Genomic DNA, 21,589 nt, shown 5'->3' on the forward strand with positions numbered 1-21,589 from the left:
AATTCAGAAAACAATATAAGAAATATATAGGAGAGATTAAAAATTTTTATTCAGGGTAATCAGGGTTCTAAAACAGTAACACAGAGAATGAGGCAGAAGCAATATTAAAGCAATATTAAATTAAATATTAAAGGCCTAGAATCTTCAAAAACTAATAAGGAACATCAGCCTGTATGGCAGGGGAGTCTGGGGGAGAATGGATACATGTATATGTATGGCTGAGTTGCTTTGCTGCGCACCTGAAATTATCACAACATTTTTAATTGGCTATACTCCAATACAAAATAAAAAGTTAAAAAAAAACTAATAAAGAACATCAGCCCACATATTCAAGACATGTTATAAAAATCAAGAAGATAAAAAAATAATAAATTCACACTTAGGCATGCCATAGTAAAACTGTTAAATGCTAAAGAAATAGAAAAATCTTAAAGATAGCCAGATAAAACAGCCCCATTATTTTCAAAAAAGTAAAAATAAGACTGGGCTGAATTTTTAACAGAAAAGATGGCAGCCAGAAGATAATAAAAGGATATCTTTATAGTGCCAAAAACAAAGTGCCAAACTAGAATTATATAGTTCATGAAAATATTCTTCAGAAATGAAGGTAAAATTGAGATGTTTTCAGACAAACAAAAACTGAAAAATTCATCACCAGTAGACTTTCCTAAAACAATTACTAAAGGAAATTCCTCAGGCAAAAAGAAAACAATCCTAAACAGAAACATAAAATTCAAGAAGAAATAAAGGGTGGCAGAAAGTGGTAAATAAGGGGATAAATATAAATGAATGTTGACTATACAAAACAATAATAGTAATGGGCTGAATTTAAAATATACCAAAAATATACAATAACAATAATGTGAAAGGCAAAATAGGAATAAATAGAGTTAAGGTATTCTAAGGTTCTAGCATAATCAGAGAATTGGAAAAAGTAATTTTTTTATTAGACTGCAATATATCAAGGGTAAGCATTAAATAATAATAAAAGAAGGTATAATAGGTAAGGTAACTGAAATTAAAATGAAAATAGAAGTATTTTAATACTCGAAAAGACAATATAGTAAAATAATTATGAGAACAACATGACTAACAAACTTGACGCATTTCACGTAAAATACTGCCCGTATCAATTGTAGGATATTCATGTTTTTCACATGCACATGCAATATTTAACCAAACTGTCAATATATTGGGCTATAAAAAATTTCTGAACAAATTTTCCAAGGATTAAAACCATACGGAGAATATTCTCTGGCTGAGATATTCCCCTTGTGTTTGGAAATTAAGTAATATAATTCTAAATTAATTCATGGATCAAGAAGAAATCACAATGAAAAACTTAAAAATATTTTGAACTTAATGATAGTAAGTATAGGACATAATAAAACTTGTGGAGTGCAATTAAAGTCATCCTTACAAAGAAATATATAACCTGTGATTAATATATCAGAAAAGAAAGAAATGTTGAAAATCAATGATCTAAGGATTCAACTCAAGAACTTACATAAAAACTTTATTCTATTAGAAATTAATAGAATAAAACACAATTAATTCAATAGATAAAATCAACAAAACTGAAAGATATTGTTAAATATGAATAAAATGGATAAACCTGTAGGAAGATTGATAAGAAGTCTAATTAGGGTCAGTCTGGATCATAAAGACCAAGGCTGTGAGGAGTAAGCAGCTGGGGGTCGAGTGGCACCAGCTATAGAAAGAGGAGAGGCTCAGAGGCTGGGCTGGCTGTCAGAGGATCTGGTGGTTATTGATTCTGATGTCCAAGAAAACAACTGAGGGATCCAGGCCGAAACGCACGGTCATCTCAGAACTCAGTGACTGTACCCTCTTCATTGTCCCTCTTCACCTGCCATTGCTTCCTTCTCCCTCGTCCTGCCTCCTCATCATGTTTCCTTCTCACTTTCTTCCTATCCATTATTTTCTTACATGTTCTTTTCTTTGTGTCTCTGCTCTGTTTTTAAATATTTGATTTCTCTGTCCTGTTTCTCTTCCTATTACTCCTCTTCTCCCCCAGCTGCCTTCCCTTCAATCTCGGTCTGCCTGCCTTTTTCATTGTCTCCTGCACAGTTCTTCTCCTTCCTCTGTTATGTATCTTTCCTTTCCTGTGTTTCCTCCACTCTACAGTCTCCTGTTACCTATCATATTAAATGACACACTTTTCCTAATTTAATGTAGCTATTCAATGAAGCTTTAAAACCCTAAATGTTAACTCTTACAAAAGACATTTAGAATTTTATATTCCCTCTTATAAAAAGATAATAGCAAACAAATTATTTCCCTTTTCATGCATCTAACTCTTGGAAGATTTTTTTCCCAAGAGGGTCAGTGATTCTTTTTTTTTTTTTAAATAAAGTTTTCTTTCTTTTTTTTTTTAAATTAATTAATTAATTTATTTATTTATTTTTGGCTGTGTTGGGTCTTTGTTTCTGTGCGAGGGCTTTCTCTAGCTGCGGCAAGCGGGGGCCACTCTTCATCGCGGTGCGCGGGCCTCTCACTATCGTGGCCTCTCTTGTTGCGGAGCACAGGCTCCAAACGCGCAGGCTCAGTAGTTGTGGCTCACGGGCCTAGTTGCTCCGCGGCATGTGGGATCCTCCCAGACCAGGGCTCGAACCCATGTCCCCTGCATTAGCAGGCAGATTCTCAACCACTGCGCCTCCAGGGAAGCCGAAAGTGGGTCAACAAGAAAAAAAAAATTTCTCCCTACTTGTTTTCAAATTCCCTAAGTCATCATTTAAAAAAGCATCATCAACAATGAAATTCTTCATATATTATTAAATTCTACCATCGCATTGATTTACTATCTCTTTATTACACCACAGATAGAGAAGATGAGAGAGAATCTGACCTGGCCCACTGTTATAAATGGGAACAATTATATTCAACATGGCTAGGTTTCTTTGAACATCACATTTAAAGGAGATGAGCATCTAGCCCAATAATAGCAGTAGCCATAGAAGCCATGGTAATAAAAAGCAATCACTAAACCAATAATAAGTTCTCAGAATACGTTGTTTCCCTGGCACTGACCAGCAGTTCATTTTAACACAATAAGATATCATTTCCAAACAACGTAGGACAGGTTTAATGCGATTATTGTACATTCTTCTTTTGTTCACCCAGATCTCCATGTATTTTCCAACCTCTAATACTGAAATTGCTATCGAGGTTTATATTCTCTACTATCAACTTGGCATTAGCAGATTGGAAAATAAAAAAGAAAAACAACCCCAGATTTGAAGAATTTATTGTCTGCCATAGCACTTGCATCAATGAGGCTGAGCAGTTGGCTCAAAGCTCTTACGATATCACCACCTGTAACTCAAAGAGGAAGACGAGTATCTCTGATTTTTCAAAGGGTAAGAGAGTACAATCGTATTTATTTGGTGTTCAAAGCTTTGACAGGAGAGGCCTGTCAGACATTATCAGCATGTGCCAGTTGGCACACAGATTGTGGATATACTGTCCTTTAAAGTTGTCAGTCTACAAGTCTCAACCAATGTTTGCAAATCTGCGCAGCAAAAGCCAGTTGTGTTGTCATGATCCTAGTAATATTGCTCAGGGACCGGTGTCCCCACTGTTTAAAAATTATATTGCAATGTACTTTGCAGGAGAAATAAACAAGCATTTATAGACAGACAGATAGATAAATAGAGATATTTATATATGGAGATATATATGAATATTGGGAAATTATATTTATATCTAGAAGTATAGATATAGGTAGATATTTTATACTTGTTTAGACATCATGGATCACACACTATTTTACATGATTATTTTGATGATATAAGAATTTGCTGACTGTTCTTGCTCTAGGGCAATCCTTTCTCTGTACTTCCTTCTCCATTTGACAAGCTCCATCCTCATCCCTTCCTGGGGACCCAGTTCTTAAGCTTCTTGGAATCTCCTGTGTCACTGATAAAATACATTTTATAAAATAAGCCTAACATATTTTATTACTTGCATGTTATAACACAGGAAATGTGAAAGAAGATCCTAATAAGTGGGAGAGAACAATACCATTTTTGGAGGCAAAGACTATATTATAAAAGATATCAGTTTTTCCCAAATCAATATATACTGTAAGACAATTCCAATCAGAGTCACAAAGGTTTCTTCCCTTTTTTGAAACTTTACAAAATGATTCTAAGATATATTTAGAAGTATAGACAGGCAAGGATCACTAAGGTTTTTTTAATAATGGTAATGAGGAGGAACTTTCTCTACCACAAATTCTGCATCTACAACAATTAAAACCAGTGTGATACCTGTGCAAGAATAGATAGATGAACAACAGAACTGACTACTGAGATGGTAAATTGCATGTGGGCAGAGCCCACATGTGGTTTGTTCATGACTATTTTATTCATTCTCATGTCTCCATAGTGCCTGGAACACAGTAAACATTCGTAGAGTAAGTGAGCTATCACAGTCAAGGCAATATAAATAGTATTGGAATATAAATACACATACAGCATATGAGAAAGACAGAATCATATATCAGTGAAAAACAAATGTTTTATTCAAAACGTGTTGAGAAAATTGCCATTTAGGGAAATAATATACTGTTTTCACCTTCACCTCACAGAACACATGAACAGATCTTGACTTGGTCTATAATTAAAGTGTAAAAAAGAGAATTCATTAAAAAAACTGAAAAAAAAAACATAGGTTGACTATAAATTTGACCTTTGGATTGGGGATGGGGGGGCTCTTGGAGGAGAGGAAGAGTTTCAGTGTTTAAAAGTGATGTCAGATATCATAAAGGAGAAATTATTTCCACTGTCAGTATTCAGAGTCTAAGTGCGGCCACATATGTATGCCCCATATAAATGCAGAAGCTGTCATTTTCATAGGAATGGCATCCCCTGGAAATAAGCTACGTGGTATCCCTGCTGGACCACCGCACACCCCCAGTAGTTTTGGCCTCCTGGAGGATACCAGTTTAGTTGGCAAAGAATTAGGAGAACTAATAGATCTCTTTTATGGATCAGCACCATAGAAAGCTTATGCTCCGCTCTCAGCTTAGACCAGGGGTTCTTCAAGTGTGGTTTCTAGCCAGCAACATCAGCATCACCTGACCCACAAAGGACCTACTGAATTAGGAACTCTGGGGTGGGACCCAGCACCTGCACTGGATGATGCTGATGCATGCTAAAGTCTGGAAACCACTGGCTCAGATGAAACAAACCACCATCCACATTACAACTGAATCCACAAGATCTCAGTTCAACTCTACTTTCATTACCATTATGAACAGCAAGTATCATTTTCCTACCCAGTGATCATATTCTCCTGTCCCAGGCCATTCAGCCAATCAGCTCTTGAAAAATCTGTTTTTATCAGGACAGTCTCATCATGTTGGTGCCCAGGAAATTTTCACAGTACAATATGCTCACGATCCAGAATTCACAAACCAAAGATGTGGAGAACATCGACAGTGTCTAAATCCTACATATCAACTAAGGATAGGCTGAAGTAGTCCAACTCTAAATTCACCCTGATTATAAATGACCACTAAAGAACACTCGAAGATTAAAAAAAATAAGAGAGAAGGCATGATATCACTTGGTAGCATTAGAAATACATGAAGAAATGACAGATGATGCCAAATAATAGTGATCATTTTCCAGAAGAAATAAAGGAGGTGAGGAAGGCAGGGATCATGCTGGAAGACAGCTTTGAGATATCCATGTGTACTCTTTCCCCAAAGATGTTCATTTTATGTCCACTAAGACTCCATGAAAATATTTACGATTCCTAAGAAAATTCTCAAATCCTCAAGAGGAAAGTGACTAAAGATCATGAACTGACAAGTCACAGAGAGAAAATCAAAAGAGCTCATTCATGAATGTGAAAGTAGCCTCTTTAGTAATGAAAGACAGAAAAATAAAACAATAAAATTCAGTTTTTATTTATTACACTGTCAAGTATTAGAAGAAAACTCTCAATGCTAATAGAAGTATTAAATTATCACAAATATTTTAGAAGGCAATTTGGCAAGCTACATTAAGAATCTTAAAATACTGACTCTTTCTGACTCAGAAATTCCTTCCAGTCCTCAGTTCTAAAGAAATGAACAGGAATGTGGACAAAGATTTCTATCAAAAGATGTTTACTTCAATGTTATTGATAACACAAACTGAAAATAATCCAATTGTCAAATTACAATAACATAAGAAAAAGTTTTAGAATTTCTTTATGAAAAAGTAGGATAGAGAATCGAATACATAGTATGAGTTCAAATATATAAAATGTAGTAAGCATATGCACAAACCAAAATGCTAACAGTATTCATGGATGGATGGAGATTGAGTAATTTTTTTTTTTTTTTTACTTTGCCACATTTCTCAAATTTTCTATAATGAATGACATTTACCAGGAGAAAAAAAAATTAAGGGCATCACGTGAAAATCACATTTGGACGATTTGGGAAATATTTGGGGCTATGTAATCTTTCTTAAAAACTACAAATCACAATAATATTTAATGAGCTTTAATGACACAATTATTCCATTAAATTTAGTGTTAATTAAATCTTTGTAAAGTCAGTAAATAGTGCCTTGCAACATAAAATCAGAGATTTGTTTACATGGCAAAACTCTTCCGTTATATATAATTAAATTTTTTCGGAAAAAAAAAACAAAAAAAAACAAGCCCCAGAGTTTACTGGCTGTGTTTCAAGAAGAGGGGTATGTCAGCACTCCAGCAGTATTTTCCTATCCATCATAGTACCCTCTGCTTTTCTCACCACCTACCCAACCCTCTAGAATGATTTCTCCCAGACTGGGAATACTCCTCAGACTTCTCTCTTCTACTGCCTTCCTTGGTGAATTTACAATATCAAACAGAATAAATGCAATATCATATTTTATAAACAAGTAGGTAGTCCTCCTTTAAAGCCTTTTAGTTCAAGGTTTAGATTCTGAAAAAAACTATAAACCCTATTCATCCATTTCAGAATAATCAAGGGCAAACGGAGTTTGAAAACTTTCCTGCAAAATACTCTAGAAAAGAAAATTTTATTTTAGTTGTAATCCTAAATCAGGGCCAAAGGTAGGCATGTTCTACAAAGAACAACAACTCTGTTTCTTAGGGTAACCAGTCTATTGTAGATAGAGTTCTGTTTCCTCCCAGACATTGGGGTCTCATTCAAATGTGGAACAGACATGTTCCTACCTAGCTGAGTGGATGGCATACAGCTAATCTATCCTGTACAGGTTTAAGCACAGGTAAGTGGCTGGTAGACTTATCATTAAGGATGTGGGTAAAGATGTAAGATAGCAGGTAAAGGATAATCAGTAATCCAGGGAGCCCTGGTACATCATCCTACAAAGCCTACAAGACAAGATAAGCTGCCTAGCTCCAGACCCCTCTTCTGGGCAGAGCTGGGGTGAAGCACAGGTGAGCTGATCAACACGATAGGACAGAGTGAACACTTTAAATTTAACAAGCAGCATATTTAACACACCTTAACGTGCCCAACTTACTTATACCTGTGGCTATCGAGTTCAGGGCATGGGCATATCCTCCAAGCAAACCCCCACTAAGCCCCTGACTGTTGGTTCGTGAAAGACGACCAATCCTGTCATCACCAAACAACTTGGATGGAAAATTCGGGACTAACTTTTGTAGCAGTTATTAATATTCACAGTCATGAGTTCAAGTGTGTAAATACATAAATTTATCTCCCATTTTTGAGTACTGCTTGCTTCTCAAGTGGCCATTTCTGCTACTGAGCCAAGTGCATGATTTTCTCAGTCTTTCTTGGGAAATACTCAGTCTCGTTTCCTCCCTCATAACTAAACAACAAAATCAGATTACAGTGCAATAGTTCTCTCTCGATGCCATGAAGAAGGTGCATTATCTTTATTTAGTTCTTGGATGAATGTCATTTCCCAATCAGAGGGGGAGACTTTTGATTCCCTACTGAAGATAAAAGAAACCTCTTCCCCCATATTTATAATTTTCCTAATAGGAAGTCACCCCTGTATTCTTAAACTTAATAAAATGGTTTCCTTTATCAATACCCTAGTAGTCTACAACTCAATAAAATTCCAGTGGCCATTTATTAAAGTCTTACTATATGCCAGGCACCATACTAATTGCTTTACATATGTGATAGCTTAATTCCCACAACCCTATTATCATCTCTATTTTATAAGCAAGGAGGCTATGGCCCAGAGAGTTAAGGAACTTGGTTTAACATCCCACAGCTACTAACTGGTAGAATTGAGTTTGAACCAGAGTCTGGCTACATAGAGCCCTCATGCCTAATCCCATAGCATACCACCTTTCTACAAGTGTCTGCCTTTTTTCAGAGTTTCTAGTAACACTTTCAAGATGATTTCAATGAACATATTTTCATAATAAAACTTAAAAAAGAAACCACATTTTTTCCAAGAGGTTTCATGACAATTTGTTGTTATTTTTCTAACTTGTTTATTTGAATAAGTACCACCCAGTGATGATGGAATGTTCTTTGTACAAAATACGAAAAACTATTCCAATATTTCTTAATAATATCAACAAATATTATATGTTATGTCCCCTTATTATCTGAAGAGACATTGGAATGAAGTTATCAGAGGATGTATCCTTTAAAATAATGATTACTAAAAAATACCAAAATACTTAGCCACATAAATAAAACACAAATGGTTAGTCTGAATTATAGCAAGAGTATGGAGCCAAATGAGGTATCAAAGGTTGTAACATACTTAAAGAATTAACATTACAGGGCTTCCCTGGTGGCGCAGTGGTTGAGAATCTGCCTGCCAATGCAGGGGACACGGGTTCCAGCCCTGGTCTGGGAAGATCCCACATGCCCTGGAGCGACTGGGCCCGTGAGCCACAGGTGCTGAGCCTGCGCGTCTGGAGCCTGTGCTCCACAACGGGAGCGGCCGCGATAGTGAAAGGCCCGTGCACCGCGATGAAGAGTGGCCCCCACTTGCCGCAACTAGAGAAAGCCCTCGCACGAAACGAAGACCCAACACAGCCAAAATAAATAAATAATAAAAATAAATAAATAAAATAAAATAAAATAAAAACAACAGCAACAATCATTAAAAAAAAAAAAAGAATTAACATTACAAATGATAATTATCATAATGTTGCAAAATGACAACCTGTGGTTATTTAGTAAATATAATGATTATCCTGGATCCTTAAATAGAACACTTCCTGAACACAATTAAGAATTCATAGCACAAAAGAAATCCAAAAGTATTTTTGCTGAGGTGATGGAAATGTCCTAAAACTCGACTGTGGTGCTAATTGTGCAATTCTGAATATACTAAAATTCACTGAGTTGTACAGTTAAAATGGATAAATGTTATAGTATATAAATTATATTCCAATAAAGCTATTTTTTGAAAAAAAAAGAAAATACAGGAGAAAAGAAGAGAAAATGTTGCTGAGGCTCTAAAATATTACTCTCATCATTAATTATCATTTGCTGACGAAACCAGGCATCATGTTAAACAGGTAATAAAGGTCATCTCACTTAATCCTCACAGCAGTCTTCTGGGTAGGTATTCCTAACTCTGCCTGACAGATGAAGGGAAGAACATGCTGGAGGTTTCATAGAGCTGAAGAGCAGGAGCCAGGAGGCAAATCCAGATTTCTCTGACTGGACTCCAACAGTGTGCCATGTTCTACAGTTTCCTTAATTCTGGGCACCCCTGTAACACCTTATTTAAAATATTGGATAATTAGTTCAAATCCTTGCCTAACTAGCATATGAGTGAGCAGCCTCATGAGAAACTAAAATGTGTTTGAAGTCTAGAGTAACAGATAAGCAAGTTAAAATCCCAAAGAAACACTGGCTTTTGCCTTTGTTCTTCACCCAAGGGCTCCATTCGGGGTACGCTGGGAGAGTGGCATGTTGCTTCAAAGTCATCTTGAAAGGCTGCACAATCAGGGCCTATCAGAGGTATAACCTCAGCCTAAGACACAGATGTACAGAGTTGATCCTGCAGTTTATTTAAAAACACAATATCCTAATAAAAACAGCAGATCAATGTCACCAGCATGGGGTGTGTACAAGCTTGAGACTCTTCCCTAGTATCTTGCAGGCACAGGAATTCAAGAAACTTTTGAATTCAAGAAACAGAGGTCTTTTGGCCTCTGACCTTCAACTGTCTACAAACTGCATTTCCTTCTGTTTGGAACATTCTCTCTAACCTTTTCATGCAAGCTGCACATCTTCAGTTCTCTGCTTCAAAGTCATCGCCTTGGGGAAGTCTGCTTTGGTTCTGTGAGTATGCCATTCCCTTGTGGGTTAGGAAGCCACCATGCTCTCCGAGAGCCCGCATTCCACTGCTCAGGGCGCTTAGCATCCACTCTTGTAGATGCATCCATAATGCCCAAGGAGGAAAGACACGTGTCTGCCACGCTCACTACTGAATCTCCCACAGCTAACACAGTGCAGGGGAAAATATTAGATACTCAGTAAATCATCACTGAATGAATGAATAGCCTAACCTTACTTGGTGCGGGAGATATCAAGTTTTTGTTTCATTAAGTTTTCTTTTGTTTTACAGACTGCTGTCCCTATCTGTAAATTGTTCAATCTGTGGGGATAAAGATATTTAAACAATGGTAATGTCATATGGTAAGTATATGCATATGCTATTAATTGAGGCACAAATAAGATACAGTGGGAAACTTGATTCACTCCCTACGTTCACTTTTATTAAAATAAATAATTAAGATTTATAATATGAACGAAATATGTGATAGGGAAGATTTAGTAAGATAAAGACTTATAAGACTGTTTATTTCCTTTTAGATATCATAAGCTACCAATATGGTGACTATACTTCATCATCCCAAGAATGAAGGTTTTGCATAGGTGCAGAGAGCTGAGGGAATAGCTATGTCACCATGTTAAAATTTTTCAGTTGTGCATTTACTAAAACTCACACATGCAAAGGGCAAACAACTGCTCCTAATGAGTTCTCTCCCCACCTCACCCCACCCCTGCATGATTAGATGTTGAGTTGGGAGGGGTTACACTTCTTGAGGGTTACTTGGACGTCATCACTATGCAATTTACCAAATCTTTGTGAAACCTTCTCTTTCCAGGTCAGGTTTGTCATGGGACATTGCTTGTCTCCCATAACATGGGATGGCATGAGGACACTAAAAATTCTCTGAGGTTCTGCCAGCCAAACATTCTCTCCTTTTGATTCAAATACATCACTCCAGGATCCTAGTGGTGTGTTTCTATGAGGGGGTGAAGGAGGGGAGGTTGATTAGGGAGACTCAGACTGGAAGAGGAGTGACATTTCTTGGGCATCTGTTATCTGCCTGGCACTGAACCAGGAGCATGACATGTATTGTTATGCTTCAACTTTCCAACAACCCAATGAAGTCATGACTTTCATTTTACACATGAGGATACTGAAACCCAGGTAAAGTACCCACAATTAACAGCTGGTGGGTCTAATATTTTTCCTAAGACCATTAAACTCCAGAGACTTCTCTCCAGACATATACTCCATGAATATTTATCTGTTCTCCGTGAAATCTGCCCATGGGATGAATATGAAGCAGATAGAACTCTTTAATATAATTTTTCTATTTTCTGGAAAAAGTTACTGCAAAATGGTATTTTAAAAGCATACATATAGAAATAAAATGATACAAGCATTTTAAAGCAAGTAGATTTTTTTTTTCAGAATCATCTAGGTGTTACATCAGTACTTTTGGCAAAGAAACAAAAACCCAGCCAACTGGTTTTACTAATTATTCCAGGTATTCAGTTTAGGTTTGAAGCATATTGACTCTCATAACCACAGTACAGGTATAATTGGTATAACAGATTTATCGAGGATTTTTAACATACAGCAAGTGTCTTGTGAGTATATGTATAATAGCTTTCTACAGGGGGAATGTCAATGTCAGCCAAAGAAATCATCTCTCACAAAGGAAAAAAAATAGATTGGACAATTCAGCCTAAGTACCTTCAGGGTTTCCATGACAACGACAATTAGCACCATTTAACAAGAAAACAATGGATTTGTCAGTTCAGAATAGTAGTCAAATAAATGTCTTCTAATTTATTACTACCATTAGAAATACAAAGACATAATTGAATACGGTACTGCGACTGCTCCTGCACATGCTTTGCAGGATTTCTGATGTGGTGGGGCGATCACATCATTAGCATAAACAATATTGATCCTGTGGGCTGTGGGGGACTAAGATAGATGCCCTCCAGAAATCCCATCTGAATACTTACCACCATCCCAAATCAATTACCCTTTACAAGGTAAATAGGAACTGACACGTTCTTCGTTCCAAAATGCCCAAAAGACAGAAGGGATTTCCCTTCTCTACCTCCAATTTTGGCTGGGCACCTCACTCCAAATTACAGAGGTGAATGAAAGGCAAATCAGCAAGCCAGAGCTGTCAGCATTTCATGATTAGAGCCATAAAATCTTTCTGATCACCCTTTTTTCTTGACTTTGCTTTTGAGATGTGAAAATATGACCATATCAATTCTCCAGCATATAAACCTGGCTGTGATTACTGCCTGCCTTTGACTGAATCAGCACGGAGTTAGGCTATGAAGTAATGGGGCATGACAGCCTCTGCCTTTCCCATCCACCAGTGAATGCTCTGTTGCAATGCCCTCAGCCGCTGGCAAATTTTGTACATCAGCCTTATTTATTTGGTACTGTTATTTGAGGTTCGTAGCAAGTCACAAGTTAATTTGTTTCAAAAATTTTCCTCTGGAAAAAAAAATTTTTTTCTTCCCCATATACACAGGGCTGGGGAGACAAAAGTACTTAAAAGTTTTGGTAATAACAATAGTTACCTGGTATTGATTACCCAAGAGCACTTTGCAAGCATTTTCTCATTTAATTGTCATAACAACCCTATGAAGAAAATATTATTATTATCCTCATTTTATAGCTCAAGAAACCTAACCCCAGAAAAGTAACAGCCACAAATCACACAGCCCAGCCAGTGGCTAAATCCCAAATAAATGTGAGGGTTTAAATCCTAACAGCATGGCCCAGGACTGCTTCAGTAATAATTATGCTACTCCAGTTGCTGAGGTCTAAAACTGCTAGGATTCTCCAGACCAAATAGAGATTGTTAATGGAATGTATTCATACAAACTAATGTGTCTGCAGCATGTCTACCTGGCATTTCTTTTTGGAAGAGTTATTTGCCCTGAGAGGCAGAACAATGCAATGGAAAGAATGGAGCCCAGGGACCCAGGTTTAAATCCCAGCCCTGCAACACATCTGCTGGATAAACTTGAGCAAGCTTCTGGGCCTTTCCGAATTCAAGTGTCCCTAACTGTAATATGCACGCTGCAGAGCTATGGGGAATACTGGAAATGGCATACGTTAAATGCTTTACAGGTAAGGGGCACTCTGAGAGTGGAGTCCATAATTATTTTGAGCTTCTTAAAATCAGAGCTCCTTCAGATCCATCTCTGACCCCAGTTCCACCAGTTGCTCCAACAACAAAAGGTTTTCTAGCAAAATCCAAGTGGATTGTCTGCATGCTCTGAATCCTCCTAGTGGAGCCAATCAAGGGCTTTCCTTTCACTTTTAAATGAGGAAAATCTTATCCAGACACTCTTAGACACAGTGTTATCAGGTAAGGTTTCTAATCCCAGAGAGCCTGTCATTTTCTAATGAGGAAATTTGAGAGTCATGTAAAGGTCAACTTATATGAAACAGGATGATTCAAGGAGGAAATTAAATAGTGTCTGAGTCATGACCACTGGATTGTGCTTGGCCTGGAGGGCAGAGGATGTAGAAAGGGCCATATACAGTGCACAGAGCATAACTAAATGAGCTAAAGCAGGGCCACTGGCAGCGCTTGCTTAATTCTAAGGAAACAGGAGGGCTCTTTTGATCCTAATATATTCAAATAGATCCTGAAGAGGCCCTGGAAACAGTAGAGTGTTCTGAAATATTTAAAGGACACTACTGAGATTCACAGTCCTCAAATTAGACCTGCGGCTGTTTCCTGCACTTCAGTCTAACCTTCCTTTCCATGCCTGTGATTATCCTTCTGGAAATTAAGGTTCTGGTTCATTTAAAAATCTGTTTACAATAAACAGGCCCACAGGGAAAAGCAACAAATAATATACAAGGGAATCCCCATAAGGTTAACAGCTGATCTTTCAGCAGGAACTCTGTAAGCCAGAAGGGAGTGGCAGGATATAATTAAAGTTATGAAAGGGAAAAACCTGTAACCAAGATTACTCTACCCAGCAAGGAACTCATTCAGATTCGATGGAGAAATTAAAACCTTTACAAACAAGCAAAAGCTAAGAGACTTCAGCACCACCAAGCCAGCTTTACAACAAATGCTAAAGGAACTTCTCTAGGCAGGAAACACAAGAGAAGGAAAAGTTCTACAATAACAAACCCAAAACAATTAAGAAAATGGTAATAGGAACATACATATCGATAATTAGCTTAAAAGTAAATGGATTAAATGCTCCAACCAAAAGACACAGACTGGCTGAATGGATACAAAAACAAGACCCATACATATGCAGTCTACAAGAGACCCACTTCAGACCTAGGGACACATACAGACTGAAAGTGAGGGGATGGAAAAAGATATTCCATGCAAATGGAAATCGAAAGAAAGCTGGGGTAGCAATTCTCATATCAGACAAAATAGACTTTAAAATAAAGAATGTTAGAAGAGACAAGGAAGGACACTACATAATGATCAAGGGATCAATCCAAGAAAAAGATAGAACAATTGTAAATATTTATGTACCCAGCATAAACGCACCTCAATACATAAGGCAAATCCTAATAGCCATAAAAGGGGAAATTGACAGTAACACAATCATAGTAGGGGACTTTAACACCCCACTTTCATCAATGGACAGATCATCCAAAATGAAAGTAAATAAGGAAACACAACTTTAAATGACAAATTAAAGAAGATGGACTTAATTGATATTTATAGGACATTCCATCCAAAAACAAGAGAATACACTTTCTTCTCAAGTGCTCATGGAACATTCTCCAGGATAGATCATATCTTGGGTCACAAATCAAGCCTTGGTAAATTTAAGAAAATTGAAATTGTATCAAGTATCGTTTCTGACCACAATGCTATGAGACTAGATATCAATTACAGGAAAAAAACTGTAAAAAATACAAACACATGGAGGTTAAACAATACACTGCTAAATAACCAAGAGATCACTGAAGATATAAAAGAGGAAATCAAAAAATACCTAGAAACAAATGACAATGAAAACACGATGGCCAAAAACCTATGGGATGCAGCAAAAGCAGTTCTAAAAGGGAAGTTTATAGCAATACAATCCTACCTCAAGAAACAAGAAAAATCTCAAATAAACAACCTAACTGTACACCTAAAGCAATTAGAGAAAAAAGAACAAAAAACCCTCAAAGTTCACAGAAGGAAAGAAATCATAAAGATCAGATCAGAAATAAATGAAAAAGAAATGAAGGACACAATAGCAAAGATCAATAAAACGAAAAGCTGGTTCTTTGAGAAGTTAAACAAAATTAATAAACCACTAGCCAGACTCATCAAGAAAAAAAGAGAAAGGACTCAAAGCAACAGAACTAGAAATGAAAAAGGAGAAGTAACAACTGACACTACAGAAATACAAAGGATCATGAGAGATTACTACAAGCAACTATATGCAATAAAATGGACAACCTGGAAGAAATGGACAAGTTCTTAGAAAAGCACAACCTTCTAAGACTGAACCAGGAAGAAACAGAAAATATAAACAGACCAATCACAAGCACTGAAATTGAAACTGTGATTAAAAATCTTCCAACAAACAAAAGCCCAGGACCGGATGGCTTCACAGGTGAATTCTATCAAACATTTAGAGAAGACCTAACACATAACCATCTCAAACTCTTCCAAAATATAGCAGATGGAGGAACACTCCCAAACTCATTCTACGAGGCCACCATAACCCTGATACCAAAACTAGACAAAGATGCCACAAAGAAAGAAAACTACAGGCCAATATCACTGATGAACATAGATGCAAAAATCCTCAACAAAATACTAGCAAACAGAATCCAACAGCACATTAAAAGGATCATACACCATGATCAAGTGGGGTTTATCCCAGGAATGCAAGGATTCTTCAATAGACATAAATCAATCAACGTGATATACCATATTAACAAACTGAAGGATAAAAACCATATGATCATCTCAATAGATGCAGAAAAAGCTTCTGACAAAATTCAACACCCATTTATGATAAAAACCGTCCAGAAAATAGGCACAGAAAGTAGGCATTACCGCAACATAATAAAGGCCATATATGACAAACATACAGCCAACATCGTTCTCAATGGTGAAAAACAGAAACCGTTTCCTCTAAGATCAGGAAAAAGACAAGGTTGCCCACTCTCAGTAAAACTGTCACTATTTGCAGATGACATGATACTATACATAGAGAATCCTAAGGATGCTACCAGAAAACTACTAGAGCTAATCAATGAATTTGCTAAAGTAGCAGGATACAAAATTAATTCACAGAAATCTCTTGCATTCCTATACACTAGTGATGAAAAATCTGAAAGAGAAATGAAGGAAGCACTCCCATTTACCATTGCAACAAAAAGAATAAAATACCTAGGAATAAACCTACCTAAGGAGACAAAAGACCTGTATGCAGAAAACTATAAGACACTGATGAAAGAAATTAAAGAGGGTACAAACAGATGGAGAGATAGACCATGTTCTTGCACTGGAAGAATCAACATTGTGAAAATGACTATACTACCCAAAGCAATCTACAAATTCAGTGCAATCCCTATCAAACTATCAATGGCATTTTTCACAGAACTACAACAAAGAATTTCACACTTTGTATGGAAACACAAAAGACTCTGAATAGCCAAAGCAATCTTGAGAAAGAAAAATGGAGCTGGAAGAATCAGGCTCCCTGACTTCAGACTATACTACAAAGCTACAGTAATCAAGACAGCATGGTACTGGCACAAATATACTGGCACAGAAATATACATCAATGGAACAGGATAGAAAGCCCAGAGATAAACAAACGCACATATGGTCACCTTATCTTTGATAAAGGAGCCAATAATATACAATGGAGAAAAGACAGCCTCGTCAATAAGTGGTGCTGGGAAAACTGGACAGCTACATGTAAAAGAATGAAATTAGAACACTCCCTAACACCATACACAAAAATAAACTCAAAATGGAGTAAAGACCTAAATGTAAGGCCAGACACTATAAAGCTCTTAGAGGAAAACATAGGCAGAACACCCTATGACATAAATCACAGCAAGATCCTTTGTGACCCACCTCCTAGAGAAATGGAAATAAAAACGAAAATAAACAAATGGGACCTAATGAAACTTAAAAGCTTTTGCACAGCAAAGGAAACCATAAACAAGATGAAAAGACAACCCTCAGAATGGGAGAAAATATTTGCAAATGAAGCAACTGACACAGGATTAATCTCTAAAATATACAAGTAGCTAATGCAGCTCAATATCAGAAAAACAAACAACCCAATCCAAAAATGGGCAGAAGACTTAAATAGACATTTCTCCAAAGAAGATACACAGATTGCCAACAGGCACAAGAAAGGATGTTCAACATCACTAATCATTACAGAAATGCAAACCAAAACTACAATGAGGTATCACCTCACACTGGTCAGAATGGCCATCATCAAAAAATCTACAGACAATAAATGCTGGAGAGGGTGTGGAGAAAAGGGAACCCTCCTGCACTGTTGGTGGGAATGTAAATTGATACAGCCACTATGGAGAACAGTATGGTGGTTCCTTAAAAAACTAAAAATAGAATTACCATATGACCCAGCAATCCCACTACTGGACACATTCCCTGAGAAACCATAATTCAAAACGAGTCATGTACCACAATGTTCATTGCAGCACTATTTACAATAGCCAGGACATGGAAGCAATCTAAGTGTCCATCGACAGATGAATGGATAAAGAAGATGTGGCACATATATACAATGGAATATTACTCAGCCATAAAACAAAACAAAATTGAGTTATTTGTAGTGAGGTGGATGGACCTAGAATCCGTCATACAGAGTGAAGTAAGTCAGAAAGAGAAAAACAAATACCGTATGCTAACACATATATATGGAATCTAAAAAAAAAAAATGGTTCTGAAGAACCTAGGCGCAGGACAGGAATAAAGACGCAGACGTAGAAAATGGACTTGAGGACACGGCGAGGGGGATGGGTAAGCTGGGATGAAGTCAGAGAGTGGCATGGACATATATACACTACCAAATGTAAAATAGATAGCTAGTGGGAAGCAGCCGCATAGCACAGGGAGATCAGCTCTGTGCTCTGTGACCACCTAGCGGGGTGGGATAGGGAGGGCAGGAGGGAGATGCAAGAGGGAGGAGATATGAGGATATATGTATACATATAGTTGATTCACTTTGTTATACAGCAGAAACTAACACAACATTGTAAAGCAATTATACTCCAATAAAGATGTTAAAAAAAAAAAAAAAAAAAGAGGCCCACAGAAGCCTGGCCTCTCCTGCCTTGTACATAGAGTTACCTGCATAGGACCACACCTGTGTTCTGTGAAATGAGGCGTCTGACAGGGAAACTGCTTTGGCCTGTGTTCATGTCTTATGACTCAAGGACTGTACAGGGGAAATGTGGACCTCTACGTGTCTTGCAAATGCATTCACATTGCCAGCACCTCAAAACGGGAGCATGTGTCCACAATCTTTCCCTTCTTTTCAGAGTTTTAAACTTTTAGGACCTTGAAATTTTACAGATTAATGTCTCAAAGTCCCCTGTACTCACTTGGGAATTATATCTTTAATTTTGAAAAACTTTCAATTTAACAACTTTGACTTTTGGTGTTAAATTATGTCAGTAACCTTGTAGGTGAGGAAAGTAATATAAGCAAAAAATGCATTGGGCAAGTGGAATTAAAAACTTTTGCATGCGTGCACACACACACATACATACATGCATGCCATACACATATATACATACATACACATACACATACATATACATATAAATGCAGTTGCTCCCTGTGAATGGCCTTGCTGAAATCATCGTTGGTATTATCAGCCAAACCTCCATAGATACTATGAGGCAATATTCTGCATTATCACATTTCATCTAGTCAAAATCCAGATGGTTGTCAATGAAGAATGCTTTCCCCTCTAGGCAAAGTCTGACTTTGTGTGATCCAGGCCTTTTTGAAACATCTGCTTTTGTCACCAAAGGAAAAGAATGATTTTTGTCTAGTGAGTTTTGAGTAGAATAATATACAAGCAGGAAGACCATTGATTGCTGTATTTTCTTCCTATCTTTAAGTGTATTTTAAAATATTGTTCTTTCAATTCTGCATCTTAAGGAAAAAAGTTTTGGAATTATGCCTTTAAATTTGTAGCAGGTGGCTGGGAAGGAGCTCCAGAGGGTCACATGTGCCCTCAGCAGCAGGGAAATAGGAGACACCTGCAACTCAGCATCTTTGGCAAGCAAGCATTTTCCTTACAATTTTTTAGCCTAAATGAAGCTCTCTCACTTAGGGATAGTTATTCACTCTAAATTTTAAAACCAATCATTATAATTTTAGTCATTGTTTTCCTTATTTAATCATACTAAATAATAGTGATATAATATTTGTGAAAGTAGACAATAAAACTTGAGTCTCTCCTCCCGACAATGATTGGGAAGCTAACCTGAGTGATTGAAAATTAGAGTCTAGGAAGCTGAAAGAAAAAGAAAACAAAACCTTGGCATGGGCATGAGGAAAGCTATGGCAATCTACTCCCATGAAAGCCAGTATTTCCATTTTCTCTCTTCAGTGCTAGCTGATATACTAATTAGTGAATATATTTATTTTATTGTAGAATAATAAATATAGCATAGAGAGCATGTTTTCAGATTAAGTAAACTTTATGGTCTCTGCCCTGAAGAAGGTTAGCATTTAACAGGAATTTTTATATATATATATATATATATATATATATATATATATATAGAATTAGTATTATATAGAATATTATATATATAAATAATATTATATAGAATAGAATTAATGTAGGATTGCCGTTCTTTATATATATATATGTATACACAGATGCACACACACATGTATATACACACGTATACATGTATATAAAATATCCAGAAAAGGGGGGAAGTATGCATTGGCATTTTAAAAATCTCTTCATTTTAGTTCTTGAATTCTCTGTTGGCAACATCATAATTCCTGCAGTAGCAACTATGACAGCCAAACAAAGGATTAAGGCTGTTTGTGGAAAAGCAGTAGCAGTTGAATTCATAAGCAAGAGAAATTCAATATACTTGTAAATGCCTCTCACAATAGAAAACGAGATAAAACATCGAGAAACAGAACTATTTATTTCTCTCATATTATTTGAATTCTAAAAGTAGTGAAGCCTTTTTATCTGGCACTTTCAAGATGGTATCTTGGATTTTGACCACATACAAAACAATTCTTTGTAGTATTTATTTTTAGTATATTATAAAATAATATTAACATAAATTTAAAATAAAATTTTACCATTGGAAAAAAATTGTTCCACTCTCCTAACACACTATTTTCATTTTTGTTTGCTCTTGCCAACAAATTGCCAATGTGTCAATTTACTTTGCCAACAGACACATGTGTTTAAGGTGCTCATTTCTAAATTTGTGTGTTAGTTTGGAGTATATGGGGGGCAAAGTGGAGGAAGGATGTACAGAGTAGGAGGTACATAAAAGAATAATAGGGGGTGTTCATTAAATGTTGGTTGAATGAATGAATAGATAATTGGACTTTTTCAATACTGAACTCCTTCCTTGGAAGGAAAAGTAGCCTAGAATAAAGCATTTGTCTAGCACAAATAGTGGTTCCATTTTCTTCCAAAGCTTGGCTCAATAACAGAGCAAGTATTGGCTCCTTATTAGATTGAAAGCAGAAATAACATGCTCTTTTCAATATGATTTTTTATTATAATTGACCATGAACTGCCTATATACCACTATCATAAGAACAATACATTTAATCATCATTTCCAATCTTTAACTAAATCCATTTCTAAGGCAATTACCTGTCTACTATTGATTGGCCATCTGTTTCCCCAGTAATTACATGAGCATATCACTTAGCAACAGGATGCACTTCTTTTTCATATTTCCATAGAACAACATGGTTATGGCTTTCAAGCAAGAAAACAATGAAGTCTTCTGTTATTACAAATAAACACATAGTCACATTCTCTGTGCACATCTGTGTGAATGGGTGTGGCTGTGTGCCCCTTTCACTCCTGGTTGCTGTAGTAAACAGGGGGAAAAGGATATTTGCCCTCCCTGGATGTCTCATAATAACAACAGCAGTGGCTATAGTAACTACCAGAGACTTACTATTTGCCAGACACTGCAACTTGTTAAAACTTTACATACATTATTTCACTCAAGCCTTACAACAATCTGATGAGCTTGGTATTTTTATACTTAACTGGGTAGTTTTATCCCATTTATAGATAAAGAAATTGAGGCTTAAAAAGATTAATTTC

General features: G+C 36.6%; 1 protein-coding gene across 5 annotated transcripts in view; it reads right to left on the bottom strand.

The window, feature by feature from the left end:
- RFC3 (replication factor C subunit 3) overlaps nt 1–21,589 on the bottom strand; it is a 161,694-nt gene that overhangs the window by 43,729 nt on the left and 96,376 nt on the right. For 4 of the 5 annotated variants that reach the window (XR_014256321.1, XR_014256322.1, XR_014256323.1 and 1 more), the window contains one exon: nt 4,525–4,635. The exons of the other annotated variant lie outside the window; for it this stretch is intronic. The gene's annotated coding sequence lies outside the window, so the exon portion shown is untranslated. Of the gene's footprint in view, nt 1–4,524; nt 4,636–21,589 lie in introns of those variants that run through there. 5 annotated transcript variants of the gene reach the window in all.

This window comes from Balaenoptera physalus (genome assembly GCF_965194825.1).
Source record: "Balaenoptera physalus genome assembly, chromosome: 18".
Lineage (NCBI taxonomy): Eukaryota > Metazoa > Chordata > Mammalia > Artiodactyla > Balaenopteridae > Balaenoptera > Balaenoptera physalus.